The sequence below is a fragment of the Pan troglodytes genome, chromosome 9 (genome assembly GCF_028858775.2).
Source record: "Pan troglodytes isolate AG18354 chromosome 9, NHGRI_mPanTro3-v2.0_pri, whole genome shotgun sequence".
Taxonomy (NCBI): domain Eukaryota; kingdom Metazoa; phylum Chordata; class Mammalia; order Primates; family Hominidae; genus Pan; species Pan troglodytes.
In genome coordinates, this window is record NC_072407.2 from 42,690,609 (window position 1) to 42,712,431 (window position 21,823).

The window sequence follows — 21,823 nt, forward strand, 5'->3', positions numbered from 1 at the left end:
AGATCATCAGGTGCTGGGATAATTTATATCCCTAAATAAATTTCTGATTATTTTAATGTAAAGATATAAAGCATGTAGATCTAAATATGTGACTCTTTCCTTTGCTATTCTTTATACATAGGAAAAGTATTGTCATTGTGATTGCCACTGGAGCTGCTTACCAAATATATCTGGCTCTTTATATTCCAATCGTATAATGAATTCACAGTCTTTGGGGGTTAGGTTGCTTTTGGCCATATGAGATTAAGTGATAAACGCCATTTCTAGTTCTAAAGCTTTAAAAAAAATAGACCCCATTTCACTCACTCCATCCCTTTCTACTGTTGTATGATTATTGACAGTCAGGTTGAGATAAAGTGTTTTTTAGCCTGGGCTGCTGGGTAACTCCAATGAGCAGACATCCCTTTTAAGTCGGGATAGGTTACATTTTGCTGTAGTAATTAAAACCTTCCAGATGAGACCATCCATGGCTTAATCCAATAAAGGATTATTTCTCACTCATGCAAAATACTCATGGGCTCTCTAAGGACTCTGCTCCATGTTTTAATTATTCTCCATCTGCTTGGACAAAGAGATAACACCAAATATCTATGAAAAGCCCTAATGCCAGTCACAGCCTCAGGCCCATCTCCTTGTATTAGACATATAGCATAAGAAGAAATAATCTTCTATAGTGTTAATCCAGGGAGGTGTTGGGGTTGTTTGTTAGTGCAGCAAAATCTAGCTTAGTGGGATCCAAACATTCAATAAATAATTGGTTAAGAAATCACGGTTCACATTAAGTGGCAGTTACCAGTCCTAGGTACACATTCGAATTACCTAAAATGTTTGTAAGAATACCAGTGCTGGGTGCACCACTCACCAAAATCATCAGAAACTTACAGGTGGCCTAATCAGGGTCTAGGCCTTGGTGAGAACCACTGATATATGCAATTGAATATTTGGCATATGACACAAAACTGTAAGCAATGGTTTACAGTCACACCTATTATCCTTAAAAATCTATTTCAAATGTAAAAGCAAGTTCCAAAATGCTTTGATATTTACTCTACAGCTATGTACCTATATTTACTTAAACATGCAGAAAAGTTAAAAATACTACACTACAAAATGTTACACATGTTTACTTCTGAGAAGTGGGTAGGACTTTCCATGACTTATTAAGAGTAAAGAAAAAGATTGTATATTACACTAAGTTTTACTTTTTTCTAAGATTTTGCTGCTTATTTTCTGTTTCCATAATCATAACCTTGTATATACAAGTAAACATTTTATGTTAAATTTAAATTTAAAGGACAAAACGTCACCTTAAAATAGAAAAGCATGTCATATTGCTGTACAAACAAACAAACAAAAAGTAATGCTTAAAAGATGTTGACTTTCATCAGAGTAATTAAGAAATGAAAACATCAATATTCCTAGATTTTTCTGGGGATAAGCTGGGGAGCATTTAATTATTTTAAATCTTATCTAGAAGTATTGAACAAGGATTTTTAAAGTAAATTTGAGAAAGGAGGATGACAAGAGGGAATGTATTCATCCTAAGTTAATAAAACTTTATACGTTTAGAATATTGAAAAGTTAGGCTCAGCTGCGGGAATAAAAAGATCATCAAAAAGAATATACCAGGAATGTCTGTAACAGACTCAAAAGTATATAGGAATATGGAATGTGGCAAAGGTGGCATAAGAAACTTAGTTTTTACTCTATACCATAAACCAAAATAAAATTCATGAATATTCAACATAAATGTGAAGTAAAACATATACAATGTAATAAATAATAAATAGAAATAGTGCTCTCATTTGGAAAAAGAAAAAGGCTTTCTAAAAATGGAATCACAGAGAGAATCACAGAGAGAAGTAGACAGTTTACAAACTTATATAAATACAAATCCAAAATATCTGTCATTCTATATCAGAAATAATAAAGACTACCAGCACCCTGGGAAATTTAACACATTTAAGGCAAGCTTTATAATTTCAATGCATAAAAACTCCAGATAAATTTATTAGAAAAGTTTAATGGATCAAAAAATAAATCAAAAAGAAAGAAAAGGCAAATAGTTGAATAGACAACTGACCAAAAAAAGGCAAGGTAATTTTTTTAGTATACATAATGCATTTATATTCTACTTTGTATGGTTTAGGTTCCAAATACAGCAATAAACTAATGAACATAAAAGAATCTATGTGTTTCAAGTGTATGAAATTCTAGTAGTAGGAAATAAAATAAATAACCAAGTCCATTATGGGATAAATGTAATGCTGAATAATAAAGTGGAGTAAGAGAATTAGGCCATATGGTTTGCAGTTTCAGAGCTGCTCGTTAACATGGGATGCTCAGAGAAATATATGTGAATGAAATAAGGCCATGAATCATGTGGACAAAGCATTTTCCAGACAGAAGACAAAAACACAACATTAAGTGTGTTTAGTAAGTTTCAGGGACAATAACAGGATGCCCGTGTGATGGAGCTGAGTTTAGGGAAACAGCAAATGGTAAAAGTTTTGGAGAGTTGAGAAGAGAGAAGCTGTGAAAGAGTCATCCAGGACAGAAAAAGCATGAGTGAACTTGGAACTATAGTGAGATTGCCAGGCTATATTAAAGAATGGCAGTACTTAGCGGTCACACTTCAAAAGTGAGACGGTATTTTCTTTTTTCACCTATGTTCACCTGGAGACCTAGAGAGGGTAGGGTTCAGTTAAATGAGCTTTGAGGTTTTCTAAGCCAGAAAAATAGCAAGTAAAAAACAAAAGATGAGCGAAGTACTTGAGATTGGAGAGGTACTGGACTTGCAAATGACCAATAAATAAGAGGAAGTATTGGATGCAAGTAAAAATCATAATATAAATTACCAAAATATTGATATCAACTTTTCACTGAGTCATCTGGGATATCATCATATTTGAAAATATTAGCAAAAGATTTACAGAGTAGAAGAAAGGAACACTTTCATAAACTATAACTGGTTTGATCTTATTATATAACATTTTATAATCTATATCTAAATTTTTAAAATGTTACTCAGTTATTTCACTGCATTTAGTGTATTATTATTTTACCAAAGGAATGTTTATTTTAATATTCCATGTATGTGGAAAAATATTAAAATACACAATAATAATTTTCAAATGGGGTACCCTAAATGTCCAAAAATAGGTGATTGAATACATGACTTCGTATGAATTTATCCCTAGTTGATGACTTAGAAATAAGTTCATATTTGTGTGTGTGAGTGTATGAAAAAAATATATACACACACAGCTTATGCTCATAGATAAAAACACACAAGGGTTTTAAATATTTATTGATGGCTACAGCTCCCAGCGTGAGCGACGCAGAAGACGGTGATTTCTGCATTTCCATCTGAGGTACCGGGTTCATCTCACTAGGGAGTGCCAGACAGTGGGCGCAGGCCAGTGGGTGCGCGCACCGTGCGCGAGCCGAAGCAGGGCGAGGCATTGCCTCACCTGGGAAGCGCAAGGGGTCAGGGAGTTCCCTTTCCGAGTCAAAGAAAGGGGTGAAGGACGCACCTGGAAAATCGGGTCACTCCCACCCGAATATTGCGCGTTTCAGATCGGCTTAAAAAATGGCGCACCACGAGACTATATCCCACACCTGGCTTGGAGGGTCCTACGCCCTCGGAATCTCGCTGATTGCTAGCACAACAGTCTGAGATCAAACTGCAAGGCGGCAGCGAGGCTGGAGGAGGGGCGCCCGCCATTGCCCAGGCTTGATTAGGTAAACAAAGCAGCCAGGAAGCTCGAACTGGGTGGAGCCCACCACAGCTCAAGGAGGCCTGCCTGCCTCTGTAGGCTCCACCTCTGGGGGCAGGGTACAGACAAACAAAAAGACAGCAGTAACCTCTGCAGACTTAAATGTCCCTGTCTGACAGCTTTGAAGAGAGCAGTGGTTCTCCCAGCACGCAGCTGGAGATCTGAGAACGGGCAGACTGCCTCCTCAAGTGGGTCCCTGACCCCTGACCCCCGAGCAGCCTAACTGGGAGGCACCCCCCAGCAGGGGCACACTGACACCTCACACGGCAGGGTATTCCAACAGACCTGCAGCTGAGGGTCCTGTCTGTTAGAAGGAAAACTCACAAACAGAAAGGACATCCACACCGAAAACCCATCTGTACATCACCATCATCAAAGACCAAAAGTAGATAAAACCACAAAGATGGGGAAAAAACAGAACAGAAAAACGGGAAACTCTAAAATGCAGAGCGCCTCTCCTCCTCCAAAGGAACGCAGTTCCTCACCAGCAACGGAACAAAGCTGGATGGAGAATGACTTTGACGAGCTGAGAGAAGGCTTCAGACGATCAAATTACTCTGAGCTACGGGAGGACATTCAAACCAAAGGCAAAGAAGTTGAAAACTTTGAAAAAAATTTAGAAGAATGTATAACTAGAATAACCAATACAGAGAAGTGCTTAAAGGAGCTGATGGAGCTGAAAACCAAGGCTCGAGAACTACGTGAAGAATGCAGAAGCCTCAGGAGCCGATGCGATCAACTGGAAGAAAGGGTATCAGCAATGGAAGATGAAATGAATGAAACAAAGCGAGAAGGGAAGTCTAGAGAAAAAAGAATAAAAAGAAATGAGCAAAGCCTCCAAGAAATATGGGACTATGTGAAAAGACCAAATCTACGTCTGATTGGTGTACCTGAAAGTGATGCGGAGAATGAAACCAAGTTGGAAAACACTCTGCAGGATATTATCCAGGAGAACTTCCCCAATCTAGCAAGGCAGGCCAACGTTCAGATTCAGGAAATACAGAGAACGCCACAAAGATACTCCTCGAGAAGAGCAACTCCAAGACACATAATTGTCAGATTCACCAAAGTTGAAATGAAGGAAAAAATGTTAAGGGCAGCCACAGAGAAAGGTCGGGTTACCCTCAAAGGGAAGCCCATCAGACTAACAGCGGATCTCTCGGCAGAAACCCTACAAGCCAGAAGAGAGTGGGGGCCAATATTCAACATTCTAAAAGAAAAGAATTTTCAACCCAGAATTTCATATCCAGCCAAACTAAGCTTCATAAGTGAAGGAGAAATAAAATACTTTACAGACAAACAAATGCTGACCGATTTTGTCACCACCAGGCCTGCCCTAAAAGAGCTCCTGAAGGAAGCGCTAAACATGGAAAGGAACAACCGGTACCAGCCGCTGCAAAATCATGCCAAAATGTAAAGACCATCAAGACTAGGAAGAAACTGCATCAACTAACGAGCAAAATCACCAGCTAACATCATAATGACAGGATCAAATTCACACATAACAATATTAACTTTAAATGTAAATGGACTAAATGCTCCAATTAAAAGACACAGACTGGCAAGTTGGATAAAGAGTCAAGACCCATCAGTGTGCTGTATTCAGGAAACCCATCTCACGTGCAGAGACACACATAGGCTCAAAATAAAAGGATGGAGGAAGATCTAGCAAGCAAATGGAAAACAAAAAAAGGCAGGGGTTGCAATCCTAGTCTCTGATAAAACAGACTTTAAACCAACAAAGATCAAAAGAGACAAAGAAGGCCATTACATAATGGTAAAGGGATCAATTCAACAAGAGGAGCTAACTATCCTAAATATTTATGCACCCAATACAGGAGCACCCAGATTCATAAAGCAAGTCCTGAGTGACCTACAAAGAGACTTAGACTCCCACACATTAATAATGGGAGACTTTAACACCCCACTGTCAACATTAGACAGATCAACGAGACAGAAAGTCAACAAGGATACCCGGGAATTGAACTCAGCTCTGCACCAAGCGGACCTAATAGACATCTACAGAACTCTCCACCCCAAATCAACAGAATATACATTTTTTTCAGCACCACACCACACCTATTCCAAAATTGACCACATAGTTGGAAGTAAAGCTCTCCTCAGCAAATGTAAAAGAACAGAAATTATAACAAACTATCTCTCAGACCACAGTGCAATCAAACTAGAACTCAGGATTAAGAATCTCACTCAAAGCCGCTCAACTACATGGAAACTGAACAACCTGCTCCTGAATGACTGCTGGGTACATAACGAAATGAAGGCAGAAATAAAGATGTTCTTTGAAACCAACGAGAACAAAGACACAACATACCAGAATCTCTGGGACGCATTCAAAGCAGTGTGCAGAGGGAAATTTATAGCACTAAATGCCCACAAGAGAAAGCAGGAAAGATCCAAAATTGACACCCTAACATCACAATTAAAAGAACTAGAAAAGCAAGAGCAAACACATTCAAAAGCTAGCAGAAGGCAAGAAATAACTAAAATCAGAGCAGAACTGAAGGAAATAGAGACACAAAAAACCCTTCAAAAAATTAATGAATCCAGGAGCTGGTTTTTTGAAAGGATCAACAAAATTGATAGACCGCTAGCAAGACTAACAAAGAAAAAAAGAGAGAAGAATCAAATAGACGCAATAAAAAATGATAAAGGGGATATCACCACCGATCCCACAGAAATACAAACTACCATCAGAGAATACTACAAACACCTCTACGCAAATAAACTAGAAAATCTAGAAGAAATGGATACATTCCTCGACACATACACTCTCCCAAGACTAAACCAGGAAGAAGTTGAATCTCTGAATAGACCAATAACAGGATCTGAAATTGTGGCAATAATCAATAGTTTACCAACCAAAAAGAGTCCAGGACCAGATGGATTCACAGCCGAATTCTACCAGAGGTACAAGGAGGAACTGGTACCATTCCTTCTGAAACTATTCCAATCAATAGAAAAAGAGGGGATCCTCCCTAACTCATTTTATGAGGCCAGCATCATTCTGATACCAAAGCCTGGCAGAGACACAACCAAAAAAGAGAATTTTAGACCAATATCCTTGATGAACATTGATGCAAAAATCCTCAATAAAATACTGGCAAACCGAATCCAGCAGCACATCAAAAAGCTTATCCACCATGATCAAGTGGGCTTCATCCCTGGGATGCAAGGCTGGTTCAACATACGCAAATCAATAAATGTAATCCAGCATATAAACAGAGCCAAAGACAAAAACCACATGATTATCTCAATAGATGCAGAAAAAGCCTTTGACAAAATTCAACAACCCTTCATGCTAAAAACTCTCAATAAATTAGGTATTGATGGGACATATTTCAAAATAATAAGAGCTATCTATGACAAACCCACAGCCAATATCATACTGAATGGGCAAAAACTGGAAGCATTCCCTTTGAAAACTGGCACAAGACAGGGATGCCCTCTCTCACCGCTCCTATTCAACATAGTGTTGGAAGTTCTGGCCAGGGCAATCAGGCAGGAGAAGGAAATAAAGGGTATTCAATTAGGAAAAGAGGAAGTCAAATTGTCCCTGTTTGCAGATGACATGATTGTTTATCTAGAAAACCCCATCGTCTCAGCCCAAAATCTCCTTAAGCTGATAAGCAACTTCAGCAAAGTCTCGGGATACAAAATCAATGTACAAAAATCACAAGCATTCTTATACACCAACAACACACAAACAGAGAGCCAAATCATGAGTGAACTCCCATTCACAATTGCTTCAAAGAGAATAAAATACCTAGGAATCCAACTTACAAGGGATGTGAAGGACCTCTTCAAGGAGAACTACAAACCACTGCTCAAGGAAATAAAAGAGGATACAAACAAATGGAAGAACATTCCATGCTCATGGGTAGGAAGAATCAATATCGTGAAAATGGCCATACTGCCCAAGGTAATTTACAGATTCAATGCCATCCCCATCAAGCTACCAATGACTTTCTTCACAGAATTGGAAAAAACTACTTTAAAGTTCATATGGAACCAAAAAAGAGCCCACATCGCCAAGTCAATCCTAAGCCAAAAGAACAAAGCTGGAGGCATCACACTACCTGACTTCAAACTATACTACAAGGCTACAGTAACCAAAACAGCATGGTACTGGTACCAAAACAGAGATATAGATCAATGGAACAGAACAGAGCCCTCAGAAATAACGCCGCATACCTACAACTATCTGATCTTTGAAAAACCTGAGAAAAACAAGCAATGGGGAAAGGATTCCCTATTTAATAAATGGTGCTGGGAAAACTGGCTAGCCATATGTAGAAAGCTGAAACTGGATCCCTTCCTTACACCTTATACAAAAATCAATTCAAGATGGATTAAAGATTTAAACGTTAGACCTAAAACCATAAAAACCCTAGAAGAAAACCTAGGCATTACCATTCAGGACATAGGCGTGGGCAAGGACTTCATGTCCAAAACACCAAAAGCAATGGCAACAAAAGCCAAAATTGACAAATGGGATCTAATTAAACTAAAGAGCTTCTGCACAGCAAAAGAAACTACCATCAGAGTGAATAGGCAACCTACAACATGGGAGAAAATTTTCGCAACCTACTCATCTGACAAAGGGCTAATATCCAGAATCTACAGTGAACTCAAACAAATTTACAAGAAAAAAACAAACAACCCCATCAAAAAGTGGGCGAAGGACATGAACAGGCACTTCTCAAAAGAAGACATTTATGCAGCCAAAAAACACATGAAAAAATGCTCATCATCACTGGCCATCAGAGAAATGCAAATCAAAACCACTATGAGATATCATCTCACACCAGTTAGAATGGCAATCATTCAAAAGTCAGGAAACAACAGGTGCTGGAGAGGATGTGGAGAAATAGAAACACTTTTACACTGTTGGTGGGACTGTAAACTAGTTCAACCATTGTGGAAGTCAGTGTGGCGATTCCTCAGGGATCTAGAACTAGAAATACCATTTGACCCAGCCATCCCATTACTGGGTATATACCCAAATGACTATAAATCATGCTGCTATAAAGACACATGCACACGTATGTTTATTGCGGCATTATTCACAATAGCAAAGACTTGGAACCAACCCAAATGTCCAACAATGATAGACTGGATTAAGAAAATGTGGCACATATACACCATGGAATACTATGCAGCCATAAAAAATGATGAGTTCATATCCTTTGTAGGGACATGGATGAAATTGGAAACCATCATTCTCAGTAAACTATCGCAAGAACAAAAAACCAAACACCGCATATTCTCACTCATAGGTGGGAATTGAACAATGAGATCACATGGACACAGGAAGGGGAATATCATACTCTGGGGATTGTTGTGGGGTAGGGGGAGGGGGGAGGGATAGCATTGGGAGATATACCTAATGCTAGATGACGAGTTAGTGGGTGCAGCGCACCAGCATGGCACATGTATACATATGTAACTAACCTGCACAATGTGCACATGTACCCTAAAACTTAAAGTATAATAATAAAAAAAAAAGAAAATAAAAAATAAATAAATAAATAAATAAATATTTATTGATGAAATGAAAAAAGAACATAATAATATGATTATATTTTTGCAATTATTTCTATGTATGTTATTCATACATATATGTGTATGTTATATTTATATATTTTTGTGTATATATGTGCATGAAGCTACATGTATGGTTATATAAACATTTTATATGTAAATTTGTTTCCATATACATGTATATAAATCCATACATAAATTACATATACATAAATACACAAATTTACATATATATATTTGACACTATTAAGAATATTTATCATGATTCAAGAATGGTAAAGGGGAGAGTCTACTGCAATGGAGTTTTTTAGTAGGAGAGAGAGAGATGAGGCTCAATTCTGAATACAGCAAGGAAAATTAGCAGTTACAGCCAAAGAGTAGGGTGAGGGTCAATGGATTGAAAATTACTAACAGGAAAATTCAGGGACAAGACGAGATTCTGGGCTAAAATGACTTAACAAGATTCTTGCTGAAAGCAGGCCAGAGTGATCAAACATCATCAAGGGAATGGTGGAACATGAGGAACCTGATCATATATCAAGGGTGATTGTATATTGAGGGTATGGGATTCTGGCTTACCTGACTTAGCATGATTCTTATTAAAATTTGATAAATAAAACCACCTTTGCAAAAATTATTACAGAAAATTACGATAGTGAAAGTGATCTGACCTAACTGATTCCATCTTTCTTCTAACCTCCAAGCTGTCCTAGTTCATTCCTAGGCATAGGCTGAACTAACTGTGGAAGGACCTTACTTTAATAGGTTAACTTTGAAACCAAGATGGTAACAGCCCTTTCCCAAAACAGAACCCCTTCCTACACGGGGACTAGACTGTCTTTGCAGGACTAACAAGTTAACTATAAGATTAGAAATTATGATTTAGGAGTCATGCAGCTGGAGGCTAAAAGATTCTGAACCTCCCTAAATTGCTCCTAGGGATAACATCACTATTGCAAAACCTAAGATCAGTGCTTGAGATATTTTGCAGACCCTGTCCTCAATGGATTACCTGACACCACCCAGAATGATAAAGCTATCCTCTTGCACGGAGTCAGTTCCTGGGTGAGTAGAACTGGCCCCCATCCAGGAGCTTACTTAGCTCAAGAGGACAGCTTCCACTCTCTGTGATTTTATCTCTGGCTCAAACAATCAGGACTCTCCACTTTCTGACCCCCCTACCCAGCAATTACCCTTAAAAACCCCAGTCCTTGAGTTTTCAGGGAGACTGATTTCAGTAAAAGTAAAATTCCAATCTCCTGTACAGCCAATTCTGTGTGAATCAAACTCTCTCTATTGCAATTTCTCTGTCTGATAAGTTGGCTCTGTCTAGGCAGCAGGCAAGGAGTAGCCATTGGGTGGTTACATAAACAGAGATGAACACAGAAACCTCAAAGTCAGAGCCTAAAGTTCAGAAAAGCCTGACTAAAGTTTGGTTAATGAGAGACTCTTTGTCAATACCTATATTACCAGGGTGATCCAAAAGTTTCAATGCGAATAATGTGCTGCTTTGATGGTTTTAGAAGGCTTAAATTCTCTGGCTGGAGTTTTACGATTGGTAAAATGAAAGTGAAAAATATCTTATAGATTTGTGGAAATGATTAAATAGATACGCTACTTAAAGAAAGCTCCTGTCATCCTGACTCAGCCAGTTACTAATAGTGTGACTTCAATCAGTCTTTGAGAATCAGTCATCACTGTAAAATCCAGACTTATCATCTATTCTGTGAAACTGTTAATAGGAATGAGATAAAATATATCATCTGTTATAGAGTTATGGAGTAATTCTTAAGTAGTGATTTTCTAATCAGCTTTATCAATTTCCAATATTAGGTAGTTTCTTTTGAATTTCATGATGGTTTTCTGAAGTTTCAAAGTGTAATGCATATAATATACACCCATTCCTTATCTCACTCTTTTACCTTTTTCTTTTACTTAGACTCCAATTTCCAATTTGCTAATAATGGCATACATTCTTGGATCCCTATTTTTCTTAGTATATAAACTGTAACTAGGTGAATAATTGGATTGACCACAAAGTCTAAGAAGGAATTTTGTTTCAAAAAAGTATACTGAGCGAAAGTGCAGGACTTCCAAATGGACTATGTGAATGTTTTTTCTTTCTCTCCTTCTCTCTTGTCTTTCTCTCTCTCCCTCCCTCCATCCCACCTTCTCTCCTTCTCAACTTTCCTCTCTCCCTGTCTTGTCTTTTCCTTCCTTCCTTCCTTCCTTCCTTCCTTCCTTCCTTCCTTCCTTCCTTCCTTCCTTCCTTTTCTTTCCTTCCTTCCTCCATCCCTCCCTTCCTCTCTTTCTTTTTCATAAATTAAGATAAGTGAATATGAAGAAGCATAGACCTCCTAGACCCTTCAAATATCCAAAACAACAGGTCATGGCCAATTGTAGCAGCAGAAAATCTATTGCCATGTATGGCAGGAGGAAGTATTAACATTGAGAAAAGGAAAAGTTAAAAAGGAAAAGTCATTTAAGTAGAGAACACAGAGAATTTTAATTTTGTTTGTTTATTTGTTTTTATTTTTAGGGTTTTTTTAATGTGTGAGATTGGAAGAAATCTTGTGAGTAATTATGAATTTTAGGAATCCCAGAAGGGAGCAAAGAAGATTCTGAAAAAAAGAGAAATACTTCTCTGAGTTGGAAATTGGTTAAATTTAGTGATGTTTGAGCCTCAGCCTACATTGGAAATCACTAACTACTTTTAAATTACTTTTGGTTTTGGACTCTGTGTCTTGCTCTGGGACTACACAAAAGGACTGAGCCAAGACCGGAGCAGGAATTTGGCTTGTCATTTATTTAATTTATATTTTATTGTCTGTTAAAAATTGAATGCCTAAGTTCTAGTACCTTGCCGACTCATTCTAACAAGGCTGGTATATTACTGCAATTAGAATATAAATAACCAATTTTATATGAGTCATCATTCTTGAAGTAAAATCTCAAACTCAAAAATTATTGAAGAGGCAATTTCTAGGTAAAAATTGGAATACTGTTTAAAATGTATATTTTGCAACTAGATGGTAAATGTGAAAAATAAAAATTAAGCAAGTTAATTTAATTAAGGAATTTTTTAGTTTTTTTATTTTTTAAGAAAAAAATTAAATGATCATGAGAAGTTGTAAAGTGATGAACTCTTTCACGCAAACACACAGTTTCTTAACAAGTCATGTTCTTTTTGGATGGCATGAGGAAAAAAATAACAAATTTACTCAGATTAGTTCAAATCCACTCTACCCTTTTGCAAAGACTAACTCCACTAGAAAACTGGATATTACAATAGAAATTGTGATTACAGAATTTTGGAAATGTGAATCAGTACATCGCATTTTTTCTTATACCATGGGTCAAATAGGAAATAATAATTTTTATACAGTCCATTAGAGTATATGGGCAAAGTGGCTTCAGCCTGAGGCAACAAGGCTGCCTATAGCTAAGAGCTACCTCAGAGTTTCCCAGCTCTTTCTGAGGGCTGAAGGGAGCAATGTTTTGGCATATACTAATCCCTTCACAATAATGGTTCAGGAAGTTATCTTAGGGTAGGTCCTAGAGGTATTTGAAGAAAATAACATGCCCAAGTTGAGGAAAATAAGATTTTGAATTATGTTAAATTTTGCTACTAGCATCATTCATCATTAAAAATTTATAGCATGGTATCTAAAGAGACACCTATAAAAATCATCCATGGACTCAAAGTCATAATGATATAATGATTTCTGATATAGTTTGGCTGTGTCCTCACCCAAATCTCTGCTTGAATTGTAGTTCCTATAATTCCCACACATCATGGGAGGGACCCAGTGGGAGGTAATTGAATCATGGGAGTGGTTACCCCCATGCTGTTCTTGTGACAGTGAGTTCTCATGAGATCTGATGGTTTTATAAGGGGCTTCTCCCCCTTTGCTCGACACTCATTCTCTCTCTCCTGCCACCCTGTGAAGAGATGCCTTCTGCCATGATTATAAGTTTCCTGAGGCCCCTCCACCCATGTGGAGCTGTGAGTCAATTAAACCTCTTTTCTTTATAAGCTACCCAGTCTCAGGTATGTCCTTATATCAGTGTGAGAACGGACTAATATAATTTCCATTTTTATGAGGACTTTTTTCCTTGTCTCCCATTTATGTTTTTACTTTGTAGTTGTTCAGGAAAAGAAAAGAAAAGTCGTTTTTCTGTCCAGTTCAGATCAAGAAAATTTTATGGCAATATTTTTAGAGGGTGAGAAAGAGGAAAGCTTGATGAATGAGAAACAGGTTAAGTCCACGCAGAACTTCTGTAGCAAGATTTGCTATACAATCATGTATTTTTTTAAAGAGAAGGATAACGTTGGAGGGAAATGTGAATTACAGTTATTTGTGAACTTATCTGAATAAAGACAGAATATCAGGCAATGAAGATTATGAATGATTAATTTCACATCTACATCATTGGGCCAGGTTTCAGAGGAAGATAGAAGAGGAGTATATCTCAAATGCTTTTGAAGTTACATTTCCAAAGTGAGGTCCCAGTTGGAAGTATAAATGGTTCTCCAATTTTGCAGATGGAATTTTATCCAATATTCAGATGTATAATCTGCTTCAAGTATGTACACAGGGGAAGTAATAAGAGTACTGTGAATTCTCAACTGACCATTTTCTGACACATTAAAGAAATAGCAAAGGTAGGGCAAATTCGATAATCTACCTGAACTTCCCAGAAATTGGGGAATGTAAGATAATCTCATGGAAGTGATCACTAATTAAAAAATGACTGTTCTAGGATACCATCTTGTTTTGTTTTTTCAGTTGCTTTATTCACTGGCTGTCAAGTGAGAAGGGATTAAACTCTCACTGACATGTCTCCTTTCTCCCTTTCCCAAGTTTACAAGAGCGTTATCTGATAGATACAGCAAACCTGAGCTTGACAATACTCCAAGAAATGCTTAAAGGAAATTAGCCTTATCCCAGTAGTACAAAGAAATAAACAGGAGAGGATTTGCCATGCAGTATAGAAACCCATGAGTCAGATGAGTAGAAAAAATTCCTTCTCACGAGGTTGTGTGCACAACTGTCCACGAGGAACACAGGAAGACCAGGAAGTAGAGGGTCATCCTGGAGAAGCCAGGCAGTATCCTTAGGCAGGGGTGGGAATACTTGTAGACAATCCTATTAGGGACATAGCACAGCTGCAGCACGTCATAGGGGGATAAAGAAAGAGGAAAGTCAGGCAGGTTACACTAGATGCATTTTGTTGTGAGAGAATCTCTGGAGCAACCATGGACTATGACAGACCAGGGATTGAGAAATAAGATTTTAAGAATTGAGTCTGGGTGCAGTGACTTATGCCTGTAATACCAACACTTTGGGAGGCCGAGGAGGGAGGATCATTTGAGGTCAGTGTCTCTGTTTTTAACGAAAATTAGACAGGTGTAGTGGCAGACATCTGTAATCCCAACTACTCGGGAGGCTGAGGCAGGAGAATCACTTGAGCCTGGGAGGTGGAGGTTGCAGTGTGCCAAGATCGTGCCACTGCACTCCAGCCAGGGTGACAGAGCGAGACTCTGTCTCTAAATAAATAAATAAATAAATAAATAAATAAATAAGTTAGAATTGTTGCTCTGGTTTACTATTGTAGAGGAGAAAGGTAATATCTTTTTCCTCATCCATCACGAAGTTTATGGCTGCAACCTCTATGTCAAACGACAAATTAATAAGAAAACAACACACAAATTGTTTTAATATATATTTTACATAATACGGGATCCTTCAGAAAGGAAGACCCAAAGAAACATAGAAAAATGGGTATTTTTATGGACATTCATGATTGGAAGACAAAAGGGTAGGATCTAATGATAATAAATGGGTGGGAATTTAGCAAGGTCTTTTGGTCAGATTCTTATTGATGTCTCTGTGTCTTCACAGATGAGGACACTCCTTTCCTCTGGGCATAGGGAGGAATGCTCTGGAATGAGTTTTATGAGCAACTTCCAGGGGAAGGTCAGCTAGGACTTAAGACACACTTCAGGGAAGAAGGGGTCTCAGAGAGATCTTCCTGCTTCTGCTATTTTCTCAGATGCCAAGGTGGCGTATTTTGGCAGCACTTGTCTTGAACCTCATTACTTGAACCTCTTTAAAGGCTCTTAAAGATCTAAATAATAAGTGCCTTATTATTATTTTTGTTTACTGCAATGTGTATTTTTTAAATGATTCCACGAAGGAACCAGGTCCAGTGCAGTTCTAGTGTTTTCAAGTTATACAAACACCCCTTCTAAAGATATCCAAATACTGACCATTACTCAGTCAGCAAGGAAGGGCCATTTAGAGGTTTGATAAACATTTCTTCTAAACAAAACCACAGCCAGAGATGTTATCTAGGTAATCTCCAAACCAAATCAAATTAAATTAATGTTAGTGCTCGATAATTGTTAAACTTAGAAAACAAGATATATGCCTTTATAAATCCTTACATTAGATATGGTCTATTCCTATACTTCAATGTGTAAATGTAAAAACTCAGATATAAAGAAGTAAATTATTTGTACATATTTAATGGTCAATGTCTTGACATGGTCATAAATCAGAGAGTCTTTATGGAAGTCTTTTTACTTTTAGCAAAATTTTTATATAAAACTTCTCTACTTCTCTCCTATAGCTATTTTTCCTGTTAGCCTCTTTCATTTTTCTAGAAAGCTAAACATTCTGATTCTTCTTTCTAGGATTAATGAACCTTCGAAAAGTTTGTTTGTACTGTTTACATTTCAATTTATCAACAAAACTTTAAGCAAGTTCAAAATATAATCAAATATGTCCTTTCATTTTCAGCACTTATCTCTGAAGTCTCACTTTTTAAATATGTTACAATGAATTGTGATCCTGTTTTATGTATTTGACTGACAGCACTGGGAATTAAGTTCCTCAGCCAATGAAATAATAAACCCAATGCCACGATAAAGCCTATGGTAGAGACTGATAAGGACTCCAGATCCAGGCTGCCAATACTCTCCAAAGTCATTCAGCTGTGACTACTACATGATGTCTGAGTGTTTCCACAAGGTATAAATCATATGGTAGCATATCAAAGTTATCCAGTTTAGCCATAATTAAAATTTCTTCTTGCTGGCAGTAGAGGAATTCCCAAGAGCAAGGTGTGCGTATACCCCTAGATAACTTTTAATTTTATTGGGCAATATTTTGGACAGACAAGTAGAATATGTTTTAAAAAGTTCTAAAAGTTAATGTTCTGAATAAATTTAGAGTAAATCAAGATAGACTTCATGATGAAATCACCATCTGCTTTGTAAATTGCTGTGTAACGTGGTTCATATGCAACTCTCTAGACTCTTCCGTATTTCCACTCTGTGTTTGACATTTCAAAAACGCTAGACTCCATGTTGCTCCAAGAACTCAGTATACTATTTTACACCTTCTTGGCCCTGCTCTTCCTATTCCCTCACCTGGACAGTTCTAGAATTTGTAGAGGTTTAAAATAATCACTCATGTTTAGTTTTCTTTTCTTCTGGGCACAGAGGAAGATTTGATGTTGCTACATTCTAATATAGTGGGATGGGGCCATGCAACTAGTTCTGGTCAGTGGGTCATGGTTTAATTCTGGACATTTAAGTGCCAAGAGGGGGTTATACATCTCTGTGTAACATGTTTAGTTCTATTCAATGCATTATGAACAGAAATGACATAATTGAGTAGCGATGAAATGGCATTTTTAATTGACAACCCCATACATCCAACTTTCTTGAGAATGTGTATGTTAAAATGGAGGTTCAACAAGATCAATACAGCCTGGAATCTGAACAACCACATGATATACTACTGCTCTGGAAAATTTACCAGACCCATAGCAGATGTTGTATAAGCAAGAAATAAACATCTTTTTATGCTATTAAGATGTGGGAGTAGTTTTTTTGTTGCAGAATAGTAAATCCTTTCTTTTGTTTTATGCACCTCAAAAGATTTCAAAAATTATCTCTGTCTTTCCCTGTCAGAGGCGGAGTTAGGAACTTGTCCTATGATCTCTTTAGAATGCATTCCCCTTTTTAAATGCTAACATTTATACTTTTGGCCTGGGGATATACGGCAACATCTTTTCACTCTACAAGATCTATCTGTGGACCTACCCCAGCTCAATGATTGGAACAAATTATCCACACCAAAGTTAATCAATGTAACATATCCCCAGTGATTAATTCAAATCTGGGTACCTGACTAAATAATTCTAAACAACATGAATCTGAAGACTCTAATTATTCTGGGATTAAAATATTTTCATTTTATTGAAGATTTGAAGCTGAAAGGAAATAGCTCTAGAAATACCAGAAGCCAATCCATTTTAAAATCAGAGGCAACATAGGTAACCTCAAACCACATTACAAAGAGAATTATATGCCCTAGTATATCACATGACCTTCTTACACAACATGCCTAAAACTAAACTCACTCTTCAACTTTTCTGTAATTAATAAATTTCCCTTTTCTTAGGTCAATTTGGGCTTAGTTTTCCTACCATTTTTCTGCTATTACAGGATTTAAGATGTCATTTATTATATATTTGGATACGTGTATCACTCTCTGAACTGCATTTCTTGAAGCCAGAGTCTCTGTCTCATTTGTTTTGTATAGCTTTGTTTCTTCGAGTACCGATTTTGCAGCTAATTCCTGGCTTGCAGTCAATGTTAAATTAATGCTTATCTAATTTAACTGAACCAAATAGGGGATAGAAAATGTTTTGGAAATATCAGGAGATATTGGGCTCTAGTTGACTCAGCAGGCATTCAGAGGTTTTCTACCAAGGTCACACACACAAAAAAGGAATGTTTAAAGCAAACATCACAAATTTTCCAACATTGCTTGGGGCCATTTTCATATTCTAGCAAAAACTGGAGTCATCTCACAATTTTTTGACTGTTTAAAAATATTAGAAAGGCCTTGCTAGAATTCTGCCATTTCATGTTGGAAGAGGCTACCTCAAGTCTTAAAAAATCATGGCTTGCCAGTAAAACATGAGAATACAGAAAAAATAACAGGAAGATATGTTAAAAGAATAGAGACAGCAACCTCAGAATTGTTTTTTTCTGAGAGGAAAAGACAAAAATTTGGACATAATTTATATTTAAGAAAACGTCTTAAATACTCTTCAGTAGGAAATGCTTCAATATCTTTAATCTTCTCAGGTGTTTCTCATAGAAGAAACTAATCCCCACTGGGGGCTTGGTAACACACTGTGAATGATGCTCTCTCATTACCTGTCTCCTCAGGGACAAGGCTGCTTGGAGCATGACAGAATACATCCTCCTATTCTCAACCTGAGTCAGTGTCACCTTTCTCTCTTTGACCTTTTTCAGGAACTGCGGGGCTATCATTCTTAACTGACACTAATGCTCTCAGGCACCTTACTCCCCAGGACAACACCCATTGCTCTTTGGCTGTGACTAATGCTGAGAACTTCCTTCTAACAGGAAAAAATACTGTAAAAGAAAATGCTGACAATTACTGTAGTAGAATAAATAATGATGATATAATGCCATCAATATACTTCTGCTCAACGGCATTCTTCCAATTTTCTCTCAGTGCTTTCTCCTTTTTCCTTTAAATAATCATTGCATTTTGTCCTCAAGTTGTCTTATTTGAAACTTTTATGTCTTCCGCAAAACATAGGAATTATTTCCTGAGCTTTCATTGGCCATTTGATAAACTCTATTACAACCAGGCATTTGCTAATTTATTAAACCATTTCCGAAAGTATGGTCCATGGACCATGAGCATCAGAGTTACCCATACCACCTGTTTCACAATGCAAATACAAGTGCCTCACAAAAACCACTGACTTTCTGGGAATCTCTTTCTTAACCAGTAATCCAGATGATTCTTTTAGGTATCAAAAAAGGCTGAGAACTACTGATTTATTGTCTCTTTTGTATCAGGCACTGTTTTGGACATTGGGAACATCGAAGTAGAGTGAGCATCATCATGAATGGAAACACTTTCTCTGAAAAAAGACATAAAACAATTGAAAGTCAGCAGTGTCTTTCTTGCAAAATATTATGAAAATCAGGACAATTAGAATTAGGTATACTCCAACTCCATTTTAGAATTTGCAATAGAGAAGGTATTAAAATATTTTATTTTATTACTTAGAATTGAAATCTATGTTTTAGGATCTTAGCCTACTGATTACTTTTAAGTAGCTTGTTTAGATTTTATGTTGTTATGTCAAGATCATTTGCTATCATTAGTACTTTATAAACATTTGAGTTAATTTTTACTTAGAACTTTTAAAATAAAGATAAAAGATGGATTCATTTCCCTAGCTTTCTCACACAATCATGCAAACCTTTCTTGCAATAAGTGTCTAAATTGTGTTAATCGACATGAAAAGATCTGGAATTAGTAATTCCAGTGAGTGTTTAGACATAGTTCTTGCTCCCACTTAAGTTTTAAAGACATGTTAAAACCATATGAAATAACTGAAGAATTCACTCATACAAAAAAAAAGTTTATACATAAAACTTCAGAGGTTTCACAATCAGTTTTTAAGTCTGAGAAGTATAAAGTACAGTAGAACTGAATCATAAGGTATTTGTGGAAAAAATGGGGGGCAAAACAAGAGCATTCCGAGTGGATGGATTGATAAGAACAAATAAATTATTTACCAACAGGGAAAAAAACGAGATTGACAGGTATTATTCTATTTTGTAAAGTCAGATTCATAACGACCTGTGAAATGGCAGGCTGAGCAACTGGGTTGATATTTACAACAAGTAGTGAACTTTTCTGTGGAGCATTAAAGGCAAAACAAAACCAACTATAAATTATAAAATGATAGAGGCTAGTCAAGGTATCTGGCTTAAAGGTGAATTCTCCAGATAAAGAATGAAATTCCCAAATTCATATCAGCAGCACAGTTTGTAATGCCATCAGTTCAAAAAGGTCACCTAAAATCAGATTTTACAATTCTCAAAAGAGTAGAAATTTAGAGAGCGGCTTAAAACATGTGGACATATTTCCTAATTACTCTAAATATTTATCATAATTCTGAGTATAATGTTGTTAAACTCATAATATGTTACCTTGGAGAAGTTCCAAACTGTGTTTTGCCATACTGAAAACAAAAAACAAAAAAACTTGTAACTTTCTACTGTTGGAATTTAGCAATTGTGAATACATCTGTCTAGTACCATCCCAAACTCGTAAGACACTCAGATCCATTTAAGTTGCCTTGCCCAAAATAACTATGTAATTTTTATACCTAGTCATAAATGTATAATTTTTTTTCTTACTATTTTTAATAACATCATTCCTTAACCTACTCCTATGCTCCACAGAGATCACCTTTATAAACAGGGACATATAGTTTGGTGATGGAGACTTAGGTCTTTAACTTCAGGAGTGGCTTAAGTCTTGCATTTATTACTTACTAGCTATGCGCCTTGAAGTCACTTGACTATTCTATAAATTAGTTCATCTGTGAAATGCAAAAAGTAGTCCGTATAGGGTAATTTGAAAATTAAATTATCAACTGAAAAGTATTTTTCATATAGGACACCCTCAATAAAAGTATAAATATTGGCCGGGTGCAGTGGCTCACACCTGCAATCCCAGCACTTTGGGAGGCTGAGGCGGGTGGATCACGAGGTCAGGAGATCATCCTGGCTAACACGATGAAACCCTGTCTCTAATAAAAATTCAAAGTAATTAGCTGGGCGTGGTGGCGGGCGCCTGTCGTCCCAGCTACTTGGGAGGCTGAGGCAGGAGAATGGAGTGAACCTGGGAGGAGGAGCTTGCAGTGAGCCGAGTTCGCGCCACTGCACTCCAGCCTGGGCGACAGAGCGAGACTCCGTCTCAAAAAAAAAAAGGTATAAATATTATTATTTATTAGAAGCAAATGTAATTAGCCTGGTAGTTTTCAGAAAAACAATAATTTATATATACAGACTCTGATAAAAGTTTTTATTTTCATTAGTTTCATTCAAATAATTAAATCTGTCCCAGGAATAGCTTACAGATATTGTCAGATGCATTTGATATCTGAATTCAAATACTGGCCTGAATTTCTCTGAATACTGATTGATTTCAGTTTGTAATGTTCTTTGCGGTTTGACATGTATTAACTCTGAAAGGCTCTGGTGGAGGATCCGCAATTATGTTTTCAGTTTCTCCTTTTATTATGTAGCTTAAATAGCTATTGACTATGTTCTTTCAAGTACTGCTTTTGTTGCTAATAAAAGACTCTACAGAACTTTTCAGTTCATTCAACTTCTTCATATACTATTTCAGGTACTAGGAAAAGCTAGAGATTTTACTTCTCCTAAGGAGATGTGCAAGAAAGAACTGCACACTGATATATTGTGGAAAATAAAAGTTGCAACAATACAACTTAAAACAAATTGGCCGCCATGCCTGACTTTTGTAGCTGTGTAATCATAAAGAAGTAATTTATGCCCCTAGTCTTAGTTTTCTTATCTAGCTTATGGAGGTCGTAATATT

At 37.0% G+C, this 21,823-nt stretch overlaps 1 long non-coding RNA gene across 2 annotated transcripts in view; it reads left to right on the forward strand.

Moving 5' to 3' along the window:
- Nucleotides 1–21,823, forward strand: part of LOC104008468 (uncharacterized) — a 47,372-nt gene that overhangs the window by 21,814 nt on the left and 3,735 nt on the right. Inside the window, exons 3-5 of one of the 2 annotated variants that reach the window (XR_010147532.1) lie at nucleotides 13,784–14,007; nucleotides 16,148–16,378; nucleotides 19,261–19,406. This is a non-coding gene — a long non-coding RNA (uncharacterized LOC104008468). Of the gene's footprint in view, nucleotides 1–13,783; nucleotides 14,008–16,147; nucleotides 16,379–19,260; nucleotides 19,446–21,823 lie in introns of both variants that reach the window. The other variant, XR_010147531.1, reaches the window with a different exon arrangement.